Genomic DNA, 20,822 nt, shown 5'->3' with positions numbered 1-20,822 from the left:
AAGCCTCACTACTCTGTTTTCAATTCAGCTAATCTCTCAATGTGCCTGGGAAGCAGCAAATAATGACCCAAGTTCTTGGGCCTCTGCTTGCTACATGGGACACCCAGATGGAGTTCTTGGCTCCTAGCTTCAGCCCGGCCTAACCCCAGTTGTTACAGCCGTTTGGGGACTGAACCAGTGGATGGAAGCTTGCCTGTGCTCACTCTCTCTCTCTCTCTCTCCTTCTCTGTGTTACTCTGCCTTTAAAATAAATATGTGGCTAAATACGATTTTAAGGTAAGTTTTTTTCTTGCAAAAATTCTTGAAATCCATGCATTATATTTTCATAATATACATTTTGCATGAACTACTTGAAGTACCATCTTATATGTGCATGTGTGTGTGTGTGTGTGTGTGTAGTGGGCATATAGGTGATATATGTATATATGTGTATGTATTTATATTATGGGTAGATGTACATGTAAATATGCATGTAATGGGCATGTGCCTTTGTTTTATTGAAAACAGGGCTCTTGATTAATAAGTTTTGATATTAGATAGTGTTTCATAGTTAATCCCTAAAGAGTGAAATGCCATGGGATAAGATGATGGTTTATAGTCATTTAGTGTACCAGCATAGATTTGGAAGCCAATAAACACCTGACAGTAAATGACTAAGTAAAAAATTTTAAAGACCTCATGTGCGTAAATCTAGTGTATGGGCTGTATTTTTCAGTAGCTGATAAAGTGTTTCAACAATGACTACCTATAATAACAAAAAAGTTGAATAACCTTTACATCACTCTATTTCATTGCAGTTTAAGTAAGAACTATTAAAATATGAAAAAGGGACATTGCAGATGGGGTTAAGATGAAAGACCTTGAGAAGGGGAGACCATTCTGGATTATGAAGGTGAATACAATCTATTCCTGAGTCCTTAAAAACAAACAACCAGGTTCAGCTGTAGAAAACAAGAGCCATGGCAGCATGAAAGGGACTCCAACTTCTGCACCAGCTTTGAAGATGGAGAAAGGGGGTCATGAGCCAGGGAGTTCAAGTGGGCTGTAGGGGATAGAAAAGGCAAGAAAGAGACCTGCCAAGACCTGTGTGACCCCTGTGTCAGATTCATAACCTACAGAAGTGTAGCATAATAAATTTGTGTTGCTTGAAGCTCAAGTTGTGGTTTTTTGTCATGGTAACTATGGAAAACCAGTAGAGGGTTTTTGATGTTTCTGTTTCAGGGTAAGAGAACATCTCAGTATATAAATACATATATTTATGTATAAAATATGTCCATAAATATATATAAATATATAGAGATATATGTAATATATCCATAATACATGTATATATAAGTATTTATACACATATATATTTTTGGATATATGATGATTGACATCAAAGTATTCATCAGACTCCAAGAATCAATGTTAGAGCATTGGATATATTCAACTGTAAGAGTTTAAATGAAGGGCTGGCACCATGGTGCAGCAGGTTAATCCTCCACCTGCGGCAACAGCATCCCATATGGGCACCAGTTCTAGTCCCGGCTGCTCCACTTCAAGTCTAGCTCTCTGCTATGGCCCAGGAAAGCAGTAGAAGATGGTTCAAGTCCTTGGGCCCCTGCACCCATGTGGGAGACCAGGAGGAAGCACCTGGCTCCTGGCTTCGGATCGGCGCAGCTCCAGCCATTGCGACCATTTGGGGAGTGAACCAACCAATAGAGGGAACACCTTTCTCTCTGTCTCTCCTTCTCACTGTCTATAACTCAAACTCTCAAATAAAATAAATAAAAAAAATCTTTAAAAAAAGTTTCAATGGTATACTGGTGTATCTGAAAATAGACAGATGTGTCACATATTGCTTTTTTAGTATCTCTGCTTCCTCACTAGAAAATATGTTGTTTTGGGTAACAGTATTAACAGGCTGGGGGTTGGGGGTCAGACAGACCTTGAACAATGGTCCCAGATCTGGTAGCCAACTCCTGGCCCTCTACAAATAGAATAACCAAAATGTTGCTTTGAAAACCACCAAATCAGTGTAGAGCAGCTGGTTTCCACACCAAAGTCATTGCTCTGGCTGTACAGAAAAACATGGGATTGCTGGCCCACCAGTATTCACTGTGGAGGTTATAAAATGCTGATGTTCCTCAAACAGCAGATAACTAAGTACTGCTTTATGTAGCCACATAACTCATTCAATTCACACTTCAAGTCTAAGTCCAAGCCACTTGTGCCCACAGAGTATCAGTAATTAGGATGGGAAGGACTTAGGGAAGACCGACATTACTCAGGCTTTCACTTTGACTCTCTACTTCATTCCTAGGCATGGATGCAACCCATGTGCCGTCAAGTGTGTTGTGAGGCAGTAACCACAAGAAGAACATTGCACTGCTTCAGCTACAATGATTCATCCCTCAGAAGAAAGCTCTTTCCCAGGCCATTCCGTCTGTTTTGCAAGTGGAAAGGCAAATGAGCATCTGCTGTTTTTTTTTTTTTTTTTTTTTTTTTTTTTTTTTTAAGATTTATTCATTTTACTTGAAAGTCAGAGTTACACAGAGAGAGAAGAAGAAGCGGGGGGGGAGGGGGGTCTTCCATCTGCTGGTTCACTCTCCAATTGGCCACAACGGTCGGAGCTGTGCTGATCTGAAGCCAGGAACCTGGAGATTCTTCCAGGTCTCCCATGCGGGTACAGGGGCCCGAAGGCTTAGGCCATCTTACATTGCTTTCTCAGGACATAGCAGAGAGCTGGATAGGAAGTGGAGCAGCCGGGACTCAAACCGGCACCCATATGGGATACCAGCACTGCAGGCTGTGGATTTACCTGCTACACCACAGTGTCAGCCCCTGCATCTGCCTTTGTTTTAAATTCCATTGTTATTTTTGTGCCAACTTGATTTCTGAATTTGAAGTTTCAGGATTGCAGATGAAAAGAATTTTAGAGCTAGATAAGGAGGGGTTAAAATGCAAGAATGCCCCTTGCCAATCTTACATGCCGAATAGCTTATTAGACAAAAGTCACAGAAAGAAAAAGAAAAAGCCACTACTGCAAGAAAAGATCTCACAGAGCAGTCAAGATGTGCATCTTCACTGAAGACCAGGCCACAGAATTCAAGGAGGCCTTCCCGCTTTTTGACTGGACAGGTGATTGTAAGACCCTGTACAGCCAGTGTGGGGATGTGATAAGGGCTTTGGGCCAGAACCCCACCAATGCCAAGGTGCTCAAAGTCCTGGGGAACCCCAGGAGTGATGAGATGAATGTTAAGGTGCTGGACCTTGAGTACTTCCTGCCAATGCTGCAGATTGTGACCAAGAGCAAGGACCAGGGAATCTACAAGGATTATGTTGAAGGCCTTTGGATGTTTGACAAGGAAAGGAATGGCACTAGCATGGGTGCTGAAATCTATCATGTCCTTGTCACATGGGGTGAGAAGATGACAGAGGAAGAAGTAGAGATGCTAGTGGCAGGGCACAAAGGCAGCAGTGGTCATACCAACTATAAAGAGCTTATCCGTATGATGCCAAGTGGCTGAGGACATTCTCAGGATCCTCAGAGCCAGCGCCTTTCTGTGTGTGAGATTTTGTATCAGGTTCTCTGCTCACAGCATCTTTCTGAGCTCTTGGATGATGCCTGCTGTCAGCACAGAGTAAGTCAAATTGCTCTCTGTGCTACATGCCCCCCACCAAAAAAAAAAAAAAAAAAAAAAAAAAAAGAGAGAGAGAGAGAGAGAGAATCAACTGCAATGGGATGGAGAATTCAACTTCATTGTGGTTGACACCTATTTATTTTTTATCTAGAAGCTGTTTCCCAAGGGAAAATAGAGAATAGATATATAGATAGGTAAACAATAAATAGCGGCCGGCGCCATGGCTCACTAGGCTAATCCTCCGCCTAGCAGCGCCGGCACACCGGGTTCTAGTCCCGGTCGGGGCGCTGGATTCTGTCCTGGTTGCCCCTCTTCCAGGCCAGCTCTCTGCTGTGGCCAGAGAGTGCAGTGGAGGATGGCCCAAGTGCTTGGGTCCTGCACCCGCATGGGAGACCAGGAGGAAGCACCTGGCTCCTGGCTTCATTGGCGCAGCATGCCGGCATCATGAGTTGCCTCCCAGGGTTTGCATTAGTGGTGTCGCTCCCCCTCTTCGTGGAGGAACGACACAGGACCCTGCGTTGTTCTTTTGTCTGCTCGGCCCTTCCCGGGTTTGCTGCTGGTTCTTCCCGGGTTGGCTACCGTCCCTTCCACCTCCGTGGAAGGGCGGTTCCCCCTAGCCACTTTCCCCACTTCCGCGGGGGAGCGGCACACCGCCGGCCGGCTCTCTCGGGGGCTGCACAGGTGTTCCTTCAGATAGATGTTCCCCTGGTGCATGTTGTCTCTCTCCTCCTTTATAGTCCTCTTCCACCAATCCCAACTCTGCTACCCACACGCCGAGTACGCTGCTCTCCTCCAATCAGGAGCAGGTCCTACAGTTTATTGGTTGAACTGGAGGCAGCTGTGTAGAAGCTGTTTCCTCCTCTCCCAGCGCCATATTGTGGGAGAGCAGATGCATAGAATAAGTCTTAATTCCAGTAACTTAGTCTAGTCCGAGTTGCTCCCAGTTGCTCCCCACAAGTGGGAAGTTGGAATCAGAAACAAAGCCAGGACTTGAACCTCAGTATTCCAACATGGGATTCTGGTAACCCGAGCAGCACCTTAACCACTGTGCAAAACACTTTCCCCTAACAACAGCTTTTGTCACCATCACTCAAAACATTTATGTAGGTCCATGCTGTTGATGATTTCCAACACTTTTGCCAAGTATCCTTTTTGATTCGAGAGTCAGTTTCTACCAAATGTGTAATACCTCAGAAAATACCATCTGCTTAGTGTTCCCACCATGTACCAAGGAGCATGCTTTTGATCGCATCAGAATATCCCAACAAAGCAGTTTAGAGAAGAGGAACTGTTCTTTGCCTCTCCTAACAGGAAATCTGGAAGGGATTCCAGGTCCCTGGAGGGGCTCATCCATCTTTCTCCTCACCGATCTTCTACACATGTGCTCTTCCAAGACTCTAGGCACAGCTTCCTCATACCACCAAGCCTATGACGAAAGGACACTCTTTCTTTATTTCTTTCTTTTTCTGACAGGCGAGAGAGAGAGACAGAGAGAAAGGTCTTTCTTCCGTTAGTTCACCCCCAAGATGGCCGTCACGGCTGGTGCACAGTGCCAATCCGAAGCCAGGAGCCAGATGCTTCCTCCTGGTCTCCCATGCAGGTGCAAGACCCAAGCACTTGGGCCATCCTCCACTGCCTTCCCAGGCCACAGCAGAGCTGGACTGGAAGGGGGCAACCGGAACAGAATCTGGCGCTCCGACCAGGACTAGAACCCTGTGTGCTGGCACTGCAGGCAGAGGATTAGCCTAGTGAGCCGTGGTGCCGGCCAGGAAACTATTTCTTAGATGGTCCCAGAAAACTATCTCCTTTTAAATCTTTGCCAACAAAAATGAGTCCCTAAACCAACCCCTGAGAAAGAAGCCGAGGTTGCCTCATTTGCTTTAAATTAATCTTGACTCATCTGCTGGGAAATGGGCACAATTTTCTTGAGCATTTCATCCTCAAGGGCCAAGCAACAGAATCAGAATTTTATTAAGCTGACAGAAGTGAATGTTTCTCATGTAGACAATCAACTATGCCACCTATAGCACAGGGAGGGCTTTCTTTGGTATGCATTAGAAAAACCTAGGGTGTTAGGTACAAGATTCCCAGTGTCAGAGATTGATTCCCAAGGAGTTCAGGAGTCATCTGCATGTTCACATGCTTCCAGATTACTCAGATCTATTTGATCCACCTAATAGTTTGAGACACCACTTTAGGAAAATACCTAAATCAGTCCTTTAACACATATGTGCGTGTGCATGCGTGTATACATGCACACACACAGTGCTGGTGTTGCGGTGCAATGAGTTAAGCACCCTCCTGCAATGCAAGCATCCCGTATGAACACTGGTTCACGTCTTGGTTGTTCCTCTTCTGATCCAGCTCCCTGCTAATATGCCTGGGAAGGCAGCAGAGGATGGCTTTTAAGTACTTGGGCCCCTGCCACCCATGTGGGAAACCTGGATGGAGCTCTGGGCTCTTGCCTTTTAACTGGACCAGCCCCAAATGTAGCAGCCATTTAGGCAACGAACCAGTAGATGAAAGATTGAAAGATTGATCTCTCCCTCCTCCCTTTTTTTTTTTGACAGGCAGAGTGGAGAGTGAGAGAGAGAGACAGAGAGAAAAGTCTTCCTTTTGCTGTTAGTTCACCTTCCAATGGCCGGTGCATTGTGCTGATCCGAAGCCAGGAGCCAGGTGCTTTTCCTGGTCTCCCATGCAGGTGCAGGGCCCAAGCACTTGGGCCATCCTCCACTGCACTCCCGGGCCACAGCAGAGAGCTGGCCTGGAAGAGGGGCAACTGGGACAGAATCCGGCGCCCCGACTGGGACTAGAACCCGGTGTGCCGGTGCCGCTAGGCGGAGGATTAGCCTAGTGAGCTGCGGCACCGGCCATCTCTCTCCCTTTCAAGTAAATACATTTTTTTTTAAAAAATATGCTAATTGATAAATATTTACTCATATTAACTGGATGTTACTGATTCACACGCATAAATCTACTGCTAGGACACAGTACTCTTTCTTTTTTTTGAGGTGCTAGATATATTTATTCTGATTGAACATTATATAATGTATGCATAAATCAAACGCACATGGCCATTTGTAAGTGTGTCCAATTTTTATATGTCTTTAAAAAATATTTTCCTAAAATAAAAATAAAATTGTCCATAAAAATACCATACACAAAATTGATGCTAAAATTCATATCAAAACACAATAGGCCTTTTAGCTAAATCAATCTTAAACAACAAAAACAAAGCCATAGGCATCACAATACCAGATTTCAAAACATACCACAGGGCAGCCATTCTTAAAACAACGTGGCCCTGGCACAAAAAAATAGACATGAAAACCAGTGGAACAGAGCAGAAACCTCAGAAACTCATCCACATGTATATAACCAGCTAATCTTGATTTAGTTTAATGTGCTAAAATCACTCTCTGGAGAAAGGACAGTCTCTCCAACAAACTGCTAGGAAAACTGAATATATGCATGCAGAAGTGTGAAAGACCCCACCCTAAACCTTTTACAGAAATCAATTCACAATGGGTCAAGGATCTGAATCTACAACATGATAGCATAAAATGACCAGAGGAAGTCATTGGGGAAACTGTAAGACATTGGCACAGGCAAAGACCTCCTGGGCAAGACCCTAGAAGCACAGGCAATAAAAAAAAAAAAAATAGACAAATGGGTCTACAGCAACCAGGAAGCCCCTGCACAGCAAAGGAAATACTCAACAAAGAAAAGAGGCAACCAACAGAACAGGGGAAAATACTGGCAAACTATGCATCTGACAAAGGATCAATATTGAGGATCCACAGAGAGCTCAAGAAACTCAACAACAACAAAACAATCCCGCCAAGAAATGCGCAAAGGACAAAATCGGCACCCTTCAAAGGATGAAATCCAGATGATCAACAGACATATAAAAAAATGCTCAGGATCACCAGCAATAAGGGAAATGCAAATAAGAACCACAATGAGGTTGAACCACAATGAGGTTCCACCTCACACCCACGATAGAATGGCTATCATCCAAAAATAAAAAAAAATAATAAATGCTGTCAAGAATGTGGGGAAAAAGGTACCCCAATCCACTGCTAGTGGGAATACAAACTAACACAACCACCATGGAAGACATTATAGAGGTTCCCCAGACATCTGAAAACAGATCTACCATATGACCCAGCCATGCCCCGGCCCCCAGCAATCCGTCCAAAGGAAATGAAATCAGCATACAAAAGAGCCGTCTGCATCCCCAACATCCACTAAAGCTCAACCCACAAAGGCCAAAACGTGGAATCAACCCAGATGTCCACTGACCAATGACCAAAGAAAACGTGATATACATACACAATGGAACACCACTCAGTGGCAAAAAAAAAAAAAAAAAAAAAAAAGCTTGTCATCTGCAACAAAACCGATGCAGCTAGAGCCCACCACCCCCAGTCCCAAAAGGCAAACACCACACACTTCCTCTGATATGTAGTAGTTAATATAGAATACCAAAATGGAATTGACATCTTATGATTTGATTACTGTTTATAATCCTGTCTATATTCCTGTGGAACAGTGGCCTTACTACTTTTTGCTCGTTAAACATTATGGTTAGTGGTGAATTAAGCATGAGTTTATAAAGCCAATTGAAGTTGTGTTATTGCAAAAATAAAAGGAAAAATAGAAAAAAAGAGGATGGAAGTTTGAAGGAGAGAGGGAAGTATAATCTTCTTTGAATTATGCTTATGAAATCCATTTTCTTTACATTAATAAAAATTAACAAAGACAAAAAGACAAAATAACAAAAAATACACTAAGAGAAAATAATTAATAAAAAAATAAAACCTTCTGCTCTGTGAAAGACAAAGTGAAAATAGTTCAAAGATAAGTCATAGAGTAAGAGAAAATACTTGTACAAGATATGTCTGGTAAAGGAATTATGTAAAACATATATGAAGAACATGTAAAACTCAACAAGAAAACAACCCAAATAGAAAGCAAGCAAATGCCTTAACCAAACACTTCAGTGAGATGTGCAGAAAGCAAATAATGACATGAAAAGATGACTCACGTTAAGTTGTCATTATGGAAATACAGTCAAAACAACAATGAGACATCACTACATGCCTATTGGAGGAGCCAAAAGCCCAAACACTGACAACACTATATGCTGACAGAATGCAGAGCAAAAGTCATTGTTGATGCGAATGCAAAATGGATTTTAGAAGGCAGCATTGGCAGTTTCTTAAAAAACTAAACATGATCTTAGCATATGACTCAGCAATTGCCTTCCTACATGTTTTTCCCACTGATTGGACAATTAAGTCCAAATAAAAAGTTGCACACTGGTGTTTATTGCAACTTTATTTTCATAATTACCAAACATAGGAAAAATCAGCAAATCAAAATATTTCCTTCAATTGTTGAGTGGATGGGCACATTTTGCTACCCTGAAATACTATTTTATGTTTTTAAAATAAGGAGCTATTAAACTATAAAAAGATGTGAATGGATCTTAAGTGCTTGTCACTAAATGAAAGAAGCCAATTTGAAAAGGTTACCTGCTAGATGAGTCTAACTGTATGCCATTATAGAAAAAGACAAAACTATATCAACAGTGAAAGATCAGTGGTTGCCAAGTTCAAGGGGTGGATTGAATAGGTGAAGAATAGGGGATCTTTTGGAGTGGTGAAACTTCTGTGTGATTCTGTAATTTTGTATCTATCACTGTATTCATTTATGAAAATACATAGAGCTTTGCAGCACAGAGTGAACCTTCCTGTATTCAAACTAACATATATATATATATATATATTATAAAAACATACACATATAATTTAGAAGGTCAAGGAATCCCAGGATGGAATACATATGTGAGAAAACCATCTAATCATATTACAATTGTATGAAACGCCACATTGAAGGAAATGCAGCAAAATGTTGTTGATCTAAGTAACTTTGGGAATGAATGGGTCTACAAAATTAAAGGCAAAAGAAGCCATGTAGAAATACTGTGTACTTGTTGAAAGATTGTTTCCCACAGGGATATGGGTTAACAATTCTGATATTGCTATATAATATGCTGGAAGTGAACAATAAACTGGCTGATGGGAGCCAGCCAAGTTTGTACTCTTGGAGTGAGTGTGTATGTGTAAGCCAGAGGAGGAAGCTAGAATGTTCCATGTGGTAATAGATGAGAGTTGGAGAGCTTGGTATGAGCCACATTTAGCTTAAGACAGACACAGACGGGACACAGCATTCTTAAGCAAAACAAAGGAAGCCCACCTATGAGTCAACAGAATAATGCAGAATGCACCAGTACAACTTCTGGCAAACGTGAGGTGTCCTGGAGCCTGAGCTCTGGATTCAGACTTTAGGTGTTCAAATCCAATTTCCTTCATATATTAGCCAGGTGAGCCTGGGAAGTAATTTCTCTTACCAGCAGTCCTGGCTGTTAAAACAGAGATAGGAACACTAACACCTATATCAAAGGTTGGTAGAATACAATGATATGATGCGTGTAAGGTGCTTAGCACATTGGTTCACCTGGACCAATTCCTTAATACATCAACATCATGAAACGTGCAGATGGAGTCATTATTATTTGCTTCACCCCACATTTTTGCTGCTACTGAATCTTTGCATGGTTGTCTCCTGCTAAGTGTTTTAAACAGGCCTCTACTCTAAATGTCAGTTCCAAAGAACTGCCACATATCCTGATGTGAAGTTCTATTATTTGTTTTCTGTCCCTTGTTTGTTTACCTCACCATCAGCTCTATAAGGACTATGTCTTGTTCATTCTGATTATCTAGTACCCAGCTGCTGGAACACTTGGTTATTTCAGTGACAGGGTTTTCAAAGGTTTCTAGACAGCTGTTTCTTACATTTAAGAAAATTATCCAGAAGTAGACATTTGGTACAGTGGTGAAGATGCCACTCAGGGATCCCTCATCCTACAGAGTCCGATTTGAGGCCTAGCTTCCTTGCTTCTGATCCAGTTTCCTGCTAATGAGCTCCCTGGAAGACAGCAGATGATGGTTCAAGTACTTGGGTCTCTGGCACTGATGTGGGGCACGTAAATGGAGTTCTGGTCTCTGACAGAGCCCCAGCTATTATGCATGTTTAGGGAGTGAATCAGCTGAAAGAATTCGCCATATATCTCTCACTTGCTCTTTCTCTTTTTGCCATGTTTTCTGAAGAAAGCTATATTTCTTTGCTTATTTCACTTTGGTACTTCCATTTCTTTTCAATATACACATGTCTGGGCAAGGACACGTAACTTCAACCAACTCCATGGCTTCTGATTACACAGGCTCTCCTTCATCTCCGTGGCATATTCACATGATACACACCAACCTAAAGAGGATTCCTTCTCGGTTTTCATTGGGAATCAATTGAGTAAGGGGTCAAATATTCCATATCTAAATGTGCAATGTGAGGGTAGAGTACCTTGATCAACTTTGAACAAATCCACCAGAATTGTAAATTGGCCACGTAGATTTGAGCCTGCTATGGTTTTCCCCACTTGTTAAGGTGAACAGGTGAACCTATTTTGAGGTTTTAAATACTAAAAACTGAAAGTTGGTATAGATAATAATTCAAATAGTTAAATTTGACACTTAAGGCTTTCATTTGAAAACAAATTAAGGGATAGGTGTGCATATTCATAAGTCCATTTGGATTTAAAGCATTAATTACTTAATAATTTCAAAAATTAGGCACAATTTTGAAAAGGTTGCTTATTTTTATTTCTTTGAAAGACAGAGTGGCAGGTCAAAAGAGGCCTTCCATCCTCTTGTTTGCTCCCCAAATACCCACACCAGCCAGGGCTGGGCCAGGCTAAAGCCAAAGAGCCAGGAACTCCCCAGGTTTCCCATGTGGGTGGTAGGGACGTAAGTGCTTGAGCCATGATCTGTTGCATTAGCAGAAACCTGGATCAGAAGTGGAGGTGGGACTCAATCCCAGGCACCCAAACATGGAACCCTGTGTCCCAAAGCAGCAGCTTGACCTGCTGAGCTACAACACCCACCCCAGGAATAATGCTACTTTATATATAATGCCTAAGTTGGCCACAAGATCTGTTTTAAAAACAGACACTTTTTTTTTTTTTTTTTGACAGGCAGAGTTAGACAGTGAGACAGAGAGAGAGAGAGAGAGAGAAAGGTCTGCCTTCTGTTGGTTCACCACCCCAAATGGCTACTACGTGCTCCGGCCGATCCGAAGCCAGGAGCCAGGTGCTTCCTCCTGGTCTCCCAGGGGGTGCAGGGCCCAAGCACTTGGGCCATCCTCCACTGCCTTCCCAGGCCACAGCAGAGAGCTGGACTGGAAGAGGAGCAACCAGGACAGAATCTGGAGCCCCAACTGGGACTAGAACTGGGGTGCTGGCACTGCAGACGAAGGATTAGTCTAGTGAGCTGTGGCGCTGGCCAGATACTTTTATCTCTAAAAAGAATGAAATAATTTTCAGCTAAAGTAGTATCATGGCCTTCAGAATGTTTGCTATATATTCATATCTTGTTTTATTATCTCTTTAAATCAACTCACATTTTCATAAACAAATGTAAACTATAAATAACCTTTAAGTCACTATCACAAATTGAAAAACATTATTGCCTGTCATAGAGAAAATATCACATAAGTAAACGTAAGTGAAAATTAAGCAATGTTCTTTAATTCTAGTTGGTTACCATTATTCTTCAAATTGTTTGTTAAAAGAGAATCAAGTGCCAGAAAGGTGTTTTGGACTTAGTGACAAACTGGGGGTGGGGGTTAAGCCTGATGGTTAAGATGTTGATGTCCCTCAGCTCCATGTCCAGCTCTGGACAGAGCTTCCCACATACAGAGCCCCTGAGAGGCAGTGATGGTAGCTCAAGTATTTGGGTTCTCACCACCCATGTAGGAAACCTGGATTGAATTCCTGGCTCCTGGCTTCAACCCCAGCCCAGTCTTGACTACTGCAGGCATTTGGGGGAGTGAACCAGCAGAAGGGAGCTCACTTCATCTCTCTTCCTATCTCTCTGCCTCTCAAATAAATAAACACTTAAAAAGACTTAATGTTGCAAGAGTCCGTGGTTCTTACATTTTTTTGTCTTCTGCCAGGTTCATGTCTCACGTTCATGAAGTGAGTAGCACAAAGAAGAGTGTGTTAAGCAGAAGTGGTTTACTTAAGAAAACCAAGAAAGTTGGGGGGGGCAACTAAAGGGATCCCTAGAAAGAAAAAAAAAGTAAAAGTGAGAGAGTAAAAACTTCCCAGCAGCACTGAAAGGAGTCCTTAAAGATGGAAGCCCGTTTGAGGGCTGATTGTCTAGGGTTTTACAGGCTGTAAAAAGGGGCTGTCTCATGATTGGTCCTGGGAAGGGATGGTTTTCATTGGTCAATTGGATGACTGTTCCAATCAAGACTCAACAGAAAACACATGAAACTTCCCTCCAAGCTGCATAGCATTCTCATTACCTAGATCTGTTACAACAGCACAGAAAAACCTCGATTACAAGGACGAGCACATGACAGCAAGAAGCTGGTGGCTTGAATTATCTCCAGATAGTATGGAGGGGGCTCCCTTGTCCCTGTCTACCTAGCCAGGGGTCTATGTCTGTACCATTACTACTGCCAAACTGAGCCTTTTTTCTTGGTATAATCAGAAGGGTTAAAAAAAGAATGGAAAAAATCTTTTCTCATTTTGATTCAACATGTACTTAACACAGCTTCTGTTATAACACCTGAAACCAACAGGAGTACCCAACATGGCTGAATTTTTACTTCCCCTCTTTCCCACACAAGTAATACTGCATGTCTTCTTTCATTTTATCCATGTAGAAAATGCCTTATCAAAAGATTAGCTAGGGTTTAGGAATGGAAAGTGAAATGTCTTTCTTTGCTAAGGGGTAATATCTTTGGAACTGTCCCAGCTAACCTGCTTTACAACATTTCTATAAGCTATATTTATAGTGTGCATTAGTTCACCTACTGGGCTATATATTTGCAAACCACCTGCCTTCTACTCTTCAAAGCTAATTTCATTTCCCTTTGCTATACTTCTTTGGCTTAACATGGGTTCTAAGTACTCAAGAATATCATCAAGGACGTGGCCAGCAAATGTGAGATGGGCACTAGTGCCAAGGACAACACCCCAGCAGGAGTGCTTATTGACCTTGAAGGTGAGAACAAGTTCAGTCCTGCTAGTGCCTCCTCACTTCCAGCCAATCTTTCAAGCCAGAAACTAGCTCCTACTACATGAGAAATTTACTGAGAGAGGAGAAATTAGTTGGTAAATCTTACACTTTACTTTGAAAATTACATCAAACAGGGGCTGGCGCTGTGGCATAGCGGGTGCTTTACCCATCCCATATGGGCACCGGTTCAAGTCCTAGCTGCTCCACTTCCCATCCAGCTCTCTGCTATGGCCTGGGAAAGCAGTGGAGGATAGCCTGAGTCCTTGGGCCCCTGCACCGATGTGGGAGACCCAGAAGAAGCTCCTGGCTCCAGGCTCCTGGCTTCGGATCGGCGCAGCTTCAGCCATTGCAGCCAACTGGGGAGTAACCAGTGGATGGAAGATCTCCCTCTCTCTCTCTCTCTCTTTCTCTCTTTCTCTCTCTCTACCTCTTTCTGCCTCTCCTTCTCTCTGTGTAACTTTGCCTTTAAAATAAATAAATAAATCTAAAAAAAAAAAAAGAAACTACATCAAACAAAACTGAATTGACTGTAAGTACCAAAGAACAAAGAGAGTTTTTGTAAGTACAGTGTTATTCAGTTTCATGGTTCAATTGAATTTTGTTCAATTTCATAATAGGGGCCAGCACTGTGGCATAGCAAGTTAAGCCCCTGACTGCAGGGCTGGCATCCTATATGGTCACTGGTTGGAATCCTGGCTGCTCCATTTCTGATTCAGTTCCCTGCTAATGTCCCTGGGAAAGCAACAGAAGATAGTCCAAGGACTTGGACCCCTGCACACATGGGGGAGTCCTGGATGAAGCTCCTGGCTCCTGGCTTTGGCCTGACCCAGCCCTGAACTTTGCAGCCATTTGGGGAATGAATCAGAGGATGGAAGACCTCTCTCCCCCACCCCTTTCTCTTTCTGCCTCTCCCTCTCCCCCCCCCCCAACTCTCTCTTTCAAATAAATAAAGTCTTTTTTAAAAATTCATAATAGTAGTACAAAAACATGACCAGGTCCATCCAAGCCATTTGTTACAGAGGGTAATATCTGCTGCTAACATCACATTTATCCCCCAAGAAAGCATAAGCGACCTTAGCTGTCTATGGAGTTTGACCAGGAAACATACCCCCGTCCCATAATATAAATGGGTTTACTTTCAGGTCTATCTCCATCCAGTTTTGGATGCCTTGTCAGAGCTGTGTATTTTCTTTGTTGGATGACTTCTTGGGAAACTTTGGCAGCATCAGTTATGTTTTGCATATTTTTGGTCTTCCGTATGAAGTAGAACATGAGTTCAACTTGCTGATCTGATTACATAATTTATAGTGGTTTTCCCTCTAGTACATCTACTAGTATATTGTTAAAACTTATTCATGTTTCAGGGCTGATGGGTTAAGTAGAATCATTATTTTATTCCTAATAATTCATAGGAGCCAAGCTTTCCAAATGCAACTACAATGGATCAAGGGATTGCTGTGTGACTCAGGGCTTGAATGCCCAGGAGCTGAGCAGCCCAACTCAGGGCTGAGCTTTCTCACAGGCACAGAGGAGCTTCTGTTACACATCCTACCTGCAGGAACTGGGGTCTCTATCATAAGGCCCAGCCCTTGCCTAGACTGGGGGACCACAACCGGACTGCAGAGAGAGTTGCTGTAGTAACCCAGGATTTGCCAATGAATTTCTTGGCTTCTGAAAGGCTGTTCATTCAATACATTCCAAGTATGGTGTGGGGGCTGAAGCCAGGAGTGAGATTTAAAAAGTTAGCTGGAGGAGAGAAAAAAGGATAAGGTTTTGAGGACGTCCAGTGGGCCCCTCAGAAATAGGTAGAACGTCCTTCACAAGCAGGCTGCCAGCTGTGGCGGGAAAGCCTGGCTCCAGACGGCCAGCATCTCCCCCACTCACAGCTTCTTGTGCTGCATGTGTGACCTTGGGCTTTTAAGTCACACTTTCAAGTTAGTTGCAATCTTCTGCCCAGAGCTGGCAGAGGAGGGGGCTGAGCCCCCTGGGGAGAGCCTGGCTGTCTCCAGGAGACCCCCACTATCTTCATAAGCCCCAAGCCAATCAACATACAGCATGTGAAACCCCCGTCCAGTGGGCACCCCCAAGAATGCCTTAAAAACCCTGGGTACTTCCCAGGGGTCAGCGCTGTGGTACAGTGGGTTAACACCCTGGCCTGAAGTGCAGGCATTCCATATGGGTGCCGGTTCAAGACCTGGATGCTCCACTTCAGATCCAGCTCTCTGCTGTGGCCTGGGAAGGCAGTGGAGGATGGCCCAAGTCCTTGGGCCCCAGCACCCACGTGGGAGATCCGGAAGAAGCTCCTGGCTCCTGGCTTTGGATTGGCACAGCTCCGGCCATTGCGGCCAATTTGGGAGTGAACCAGGGGATGGAAGACCTCTCTCTCTCTCTCTCTCTCTCTGCCTCTCCTCTCTCTGTGTAACTCTGACATTCAGATTAATAAATAAATATTAAAAAAAAAAAACCCTGGGCATTTCCTGAAAGACAACATACCATTTGGGCACTCTGCCTGGTCTCCTCTCAGACCAGATGATTTTTCTGTCACTTGCCAATCAAATAAAAGTTTCTGCCTCTTTGTAAATTGTTCCCTGGCTTCTTATTTCTATACTGAGCTGAGGAAAAGAACCCACAGAACTCCTCCGGCAACTGCTCTCCCCTCCATGACCAGTAACAGTTCTCCAAGAAAAGGAACCCATGGGGGCTCCAGGATGGTGGAATAGGGACAGGAAGGTCTGGCTCATGTGGAGCAAAATTAATACTTAAAGTGGGGGAGTGGGGAATCCGCAGCGGGAAACCCAACGAAAACAGTAGAGATGGTTCAGGTCTGTGCCAAAAGAGCAAATACGCATAAAAAAAAAAAAAAACCAGCAGAAGCTTCGCCCTGGGGAAGAGAACGCTGGCCCTGGCAGAGCAGGTGAGAGGGGAATCCACAGGTCCACGGTGCTGCAGATAGCAGCTGGAGGGGGAGCTCGGTGATCTGCTTTTGAAGTTCCACATGAGCCGCCTGGGACAGCAGAGGCAAGAAGAGAAAAATAAATAAGTAAATAAGGAGGTGGCAACCCCCCCCTCCCCTCCCCACTACAGCAGAGACCTGCAGCCAGTCAGGGCCACACCTTTTTTTTTGGATGCAGGCAAGTGACTGCTTCCCCCATCTCCTGTGTGCAAGACCAGCAGTAGTGGAGGTCACCTCACCCCCGACCCAAGCAGTGAGGGCCACAACAATTCAGGAGAATTCCTTCCCCCTCCACAGAGGTTCTACCTTGCCAGTTGCCCAGCAATGGGAGGGGAAGGGAACCCCGCCTGTGGGAATCTTTTACCTGGTCACCACCATCGAGAAGTGGGCAGGCCTCCAGTGGGTGAGGTTCTACATGTCCATGATCCACAGACCTAACCAGAGGAAAAAACCCACCCTGGGAGCTGAGTCTAACAAAACAATGATTGCACAAGAGGAGACAGAGTGTGGCTTGGCCCTGGGCAACCACAGAGCACTTCCCTGTACCCCTTGAGCTCCTTGGTTACCTTTAGCAGCTCATAACAGAGGGAACCGTGCTCACAGGAAAGACTCCACAGATCAAATATGCAGTTCTCCTGTTCTCTGAATTCTCTCTCCCCTCTTTTGACTGCTTCCTTTGCTGTGCAGAAGCTTCTTAATTTTCTATAGTCACATTTGTCTATTTCTCTTTTGTTGCCTGCGATTTTGGGATCCTTAAAAAAATCATTGCCTATGCCAATGTCTTAAATTATCTCCCCTATGCTTTCTTCTAATAGTTCCATGTCTCACATTTAGTTCTTTGATCCAGTTTGAGTTGATTTTTGCTTAGGGTCAGAGACAGGGGACAGAGGTTTGCACAAGTCTTCTAAATATGAGTATCAGTTTTCCCAGCGCCATTTGTTGAACAGACTTTCCTTTCTAGAGTATATACTTCTGGTACCTTTGTCAAAGATTGTTGGCTGTAGATATGTGAATTTATTTCTGGGATCTCTATTCTGTTTCATTGGTCTATATTTCTGTTTTCATGTTAGGATCATGTTATTTTGGTCATAATAGCTCTGTAGTATGTCTTCAGATTTGGCTTGGTAATGCCTCCAGCTCTCTTCTTTTTGTTCAAGATTTTCAAGATTGCTTTGACTATTAAGGATCTTTTGTGCTTCCATACGAATCATAGTGCTTTTTTTCTAGTTTTGTGAAGAATATAATTGGCATTTTGATAAAGATTGTTTGAATCTGGAATTTGTTTGGGTAATATGAACTTTTCAATAACATTAACTTCCAATCCATGAATGTGAGAGGTCTTTCCATTTTTTTATGTCTTCTTGAATTTCTTTCATAAGTGTTTTATAGTTTTTTTTTTTGTGAAAATCTTTCACGACCTTGGTTAAATCTATTCCATGGTATTTTTTGCAGCTATTCTGAATGCTATTGCTCTTATAATTACTTTCTCAGTGAGTTAGCTATAGGCTTATAAAAATGCTACTGATGTTTTACATGCTGATTTCATATATCACAACATGATTCAATTTGTTTGTCAGCTCTAATAGTCTCTTGGTGGAGTCTTTAGATATCTTTGAATATAGACCTGAAAATGGAGATAATTTGACCTTTTCTCTTCCTGTATGTATGTCTTTATTTTTTCTCATACCTAATAGCTCTGGCTAAAATGTCCAATACACTATTTTTTTTTTTTTTTGCTTTTGAGACGTGGGTTTTATTATTTATTTTTAGAAAAGAGAGAAAGTTTACAAGATGCAAAGGTCTCCCAGGATACATCATCAGTGATGGTTGCTTTCCTGACACCGTGACACGGGCCCTGGTTACGAGCTGGTGTGGGAAAGAGCACGGACAGCGTGGAGGTGTTGGAGACCCGTGACACGCACGTGGAATACACCACAGTGGACTGGGTGACAGAAGGTGGCCAGCCTGTTCCAAAAGCAAGCCAAGGCATGGCAGGAGCCAACTGAGCCTTCCTGTGGGGATGGCACGGGCGTGGGCCTGCCGCCACGCCCACTACTCCACCAGAGCAGCAACCACGGCCTCGTCCACATGGCAGCGACAAAAGATGACAACGGGTCCTTGGGTGTCTTCTGCAGGGATGTCCAGGGTCCCAATTTCTTATTTCTGTTTCCTTTTTCACGATTCAGTTCCAAATCCTTAAAGCAGTGTAGGGCTTAGCATCTTGAATTTTTCAGGAATGACTTTTGCCCAATGACCATGCACTACGGCTCCCGCTCTGAGGACACGTCACCCTCGGCCCAGCTGCTGGCGCTGCGGTTTTCCTTGCGGGGTGCGGGTCTTTCTTTGCTGGACTCTGAGGGTCCCTTGGCTCGGGTCTTTTCTTTCCTCTGCTGTTGTTTTTCAAGCTTGGATAGCTGCTTTGGGTCAGAGGCAGCAGCGCCAGGTGCCGGAGATTCCAGCTCTATGGTCACGGGTCCGTCGTTCTGAATGTGCACTTGCATGTAGGCACCAAACTTGCCATCTTTGATGAGCTCCGGCCAGTACGCCTTCCGCAACTGCTCCAGGAAGCTGTTGTAGAAGCCCTCTGCCTGCTCCGAGGGCATGGCTTTCAGGTGAAAGTCGGGCTTGCTGCCCTTGAGGACACACTGCAGGGTAAACTGGCTGACGCACAGCACCTCATGCTGCTTGTCCATCACGCTTTTCGACCAGTGCTTCCCACTCTCGTCCTCGAACACACGCAGGTTTAAAATCTTTCGGACCCTGTGACGCTGGCCCGGGTGACGCGCTGCACCACGGCCTTCATGGCGGCGGCTGGGGCTCCAATACACTATTAAACAAAAGCATTAAGAGTGGATATCCTTGCCTTGTCCTAGGTCTCAGAGGAAATGTTTTCAGGTTTTTCCCATTCAATAAGATGTTGGCTGTAATGTTTTCATTTAAAAACCTTATTATGCTGAGCCTATATTCCTTCTATCCCTAATTTTTAAAAGTTTTATTGTGAATGAAGCTTAATGTTATCTGATTATTCTTCTGAATCTATTGAAATGATCATATGATTTTTATTCTTATTCTGTTGATGTGATGAATTAAGTTTCTTGATTTATGAATGTTGAACCATTCCTGCATCGCAGGGATAAATCACACTTGATCATGATTCAAGATACTTTTAAGCTGCTATTGGATTGAATTTGCTGGCATTTTGTTGAGAACTTCTGCATCTATGTTCATTCAGGATATAGGCCTATAATTTTCTTTTTTTGTTGTGTCCTTGTCTGGATTTGGAATCAAAGTAATGCTGGCCTGCTAGAATGAGTTTAAAAGAGTTCCTTACCTTTCAAATTATTTTTGGTATAGTTTGAGAAAAAAATGGTATTACTTCTTCCACTTCTGGTTGGAAACACTGGCATATCAAAAAATTATACATATAGGGCTGGCACTGTGGTGCAATGGATTAACATCCTGGCTTAAAGCGCCAGCATCCCATATGGGTGCTGGTTCGAGGCCCGGCTGCTCCACTTCCCATCCAGCTTTCTGCTATGGCCTGGGGAAGCAGTAGAAGATGGCCCAAGTGCTTGGGCCCCTGTGCCCACGTGGGAGACCCAGAGCAAGCTCCTGGCTCCTGGCTTTGGATCGGCGCAGCTCCGGCTGTTGTGGCCAATTGGGGAGTGAACCATTGGATGGAAGACCTCTCTCTCTCTCTCTCACCATCGAATGGAAGACCGACCTCTATCTTTCTCTCTCTCTTTCTCTCTCTCTCTGCCTCTCTCTGCCTCTCCTCTCTATATATAACTCTTACTTTCAAATAAATAAATAAATCTTTAAAAAAAATTATACATAGAACACCTGGCTCCAAGGGTTCCCAGGCTTGCAGTGATTCGTGGAGCTGTCATTTCCTAGTAAACTCAGAAACTTCAGGAGATTAGACACTGTAGTTTTCAAAAACCTAAAGCTGCTTTGGATTGGCATCTTAACTTCAAGAGCTTTTCCAAATCTATTATTATTATTATATGGTAAGGTAAGGTAGCTATTGTTATTATACTTAATGCAAATAGTCATTCAATAAACTATAACAGGCCTACTTTTAGATCACCA

General features: G+C 43.5%; 2 pseudogenes; one reads left to right on the top strand and one right to left on the bottom strand.

Annotated features, from left to right (window-relative positions):
* Positions 1 to 3,056: 3,056 nt before the first annotated feature.
* LOC100355039 (myosin light polypeptide 6 pseudogene) lies at positions 3,057 to 3,512 on the top strand (annotated as a pseudogene).
* A 15,286-nt stretch (positions 3,513 to 18,798) lies between these two features.
* Positions 18,799 to 19,469, bottom strand: LOC100355288 (D-aminoacyl-tRNA deacylase 1 pseudogene; annotated as a pseudogene).
* Positions 19,470 to 20,822: the final 1,353 nt, after the last annotated feature.

Source organism: Oryctolagus cuniculus, chromosome 3 (genome assembly GCF_051225735.1).
Source record: "Oryctolagus cuniculus isolate XC-2025 breed Fujian yellow rabbit chromosome 3, ASM5122573v1, whole genome shotgun sequence".
In the NCBI taxonomy this organism is placed as follows: domain Eukaryota; kingdom Metazoa; phylum Chordata; class Mammalia; order Lagomorpha; family Leporidae; genus Oryctolagus; species Oryctolagus cuniculus.
This window is presented reverse-complemented; position numbering and strand designations above follow the sequence as displayed.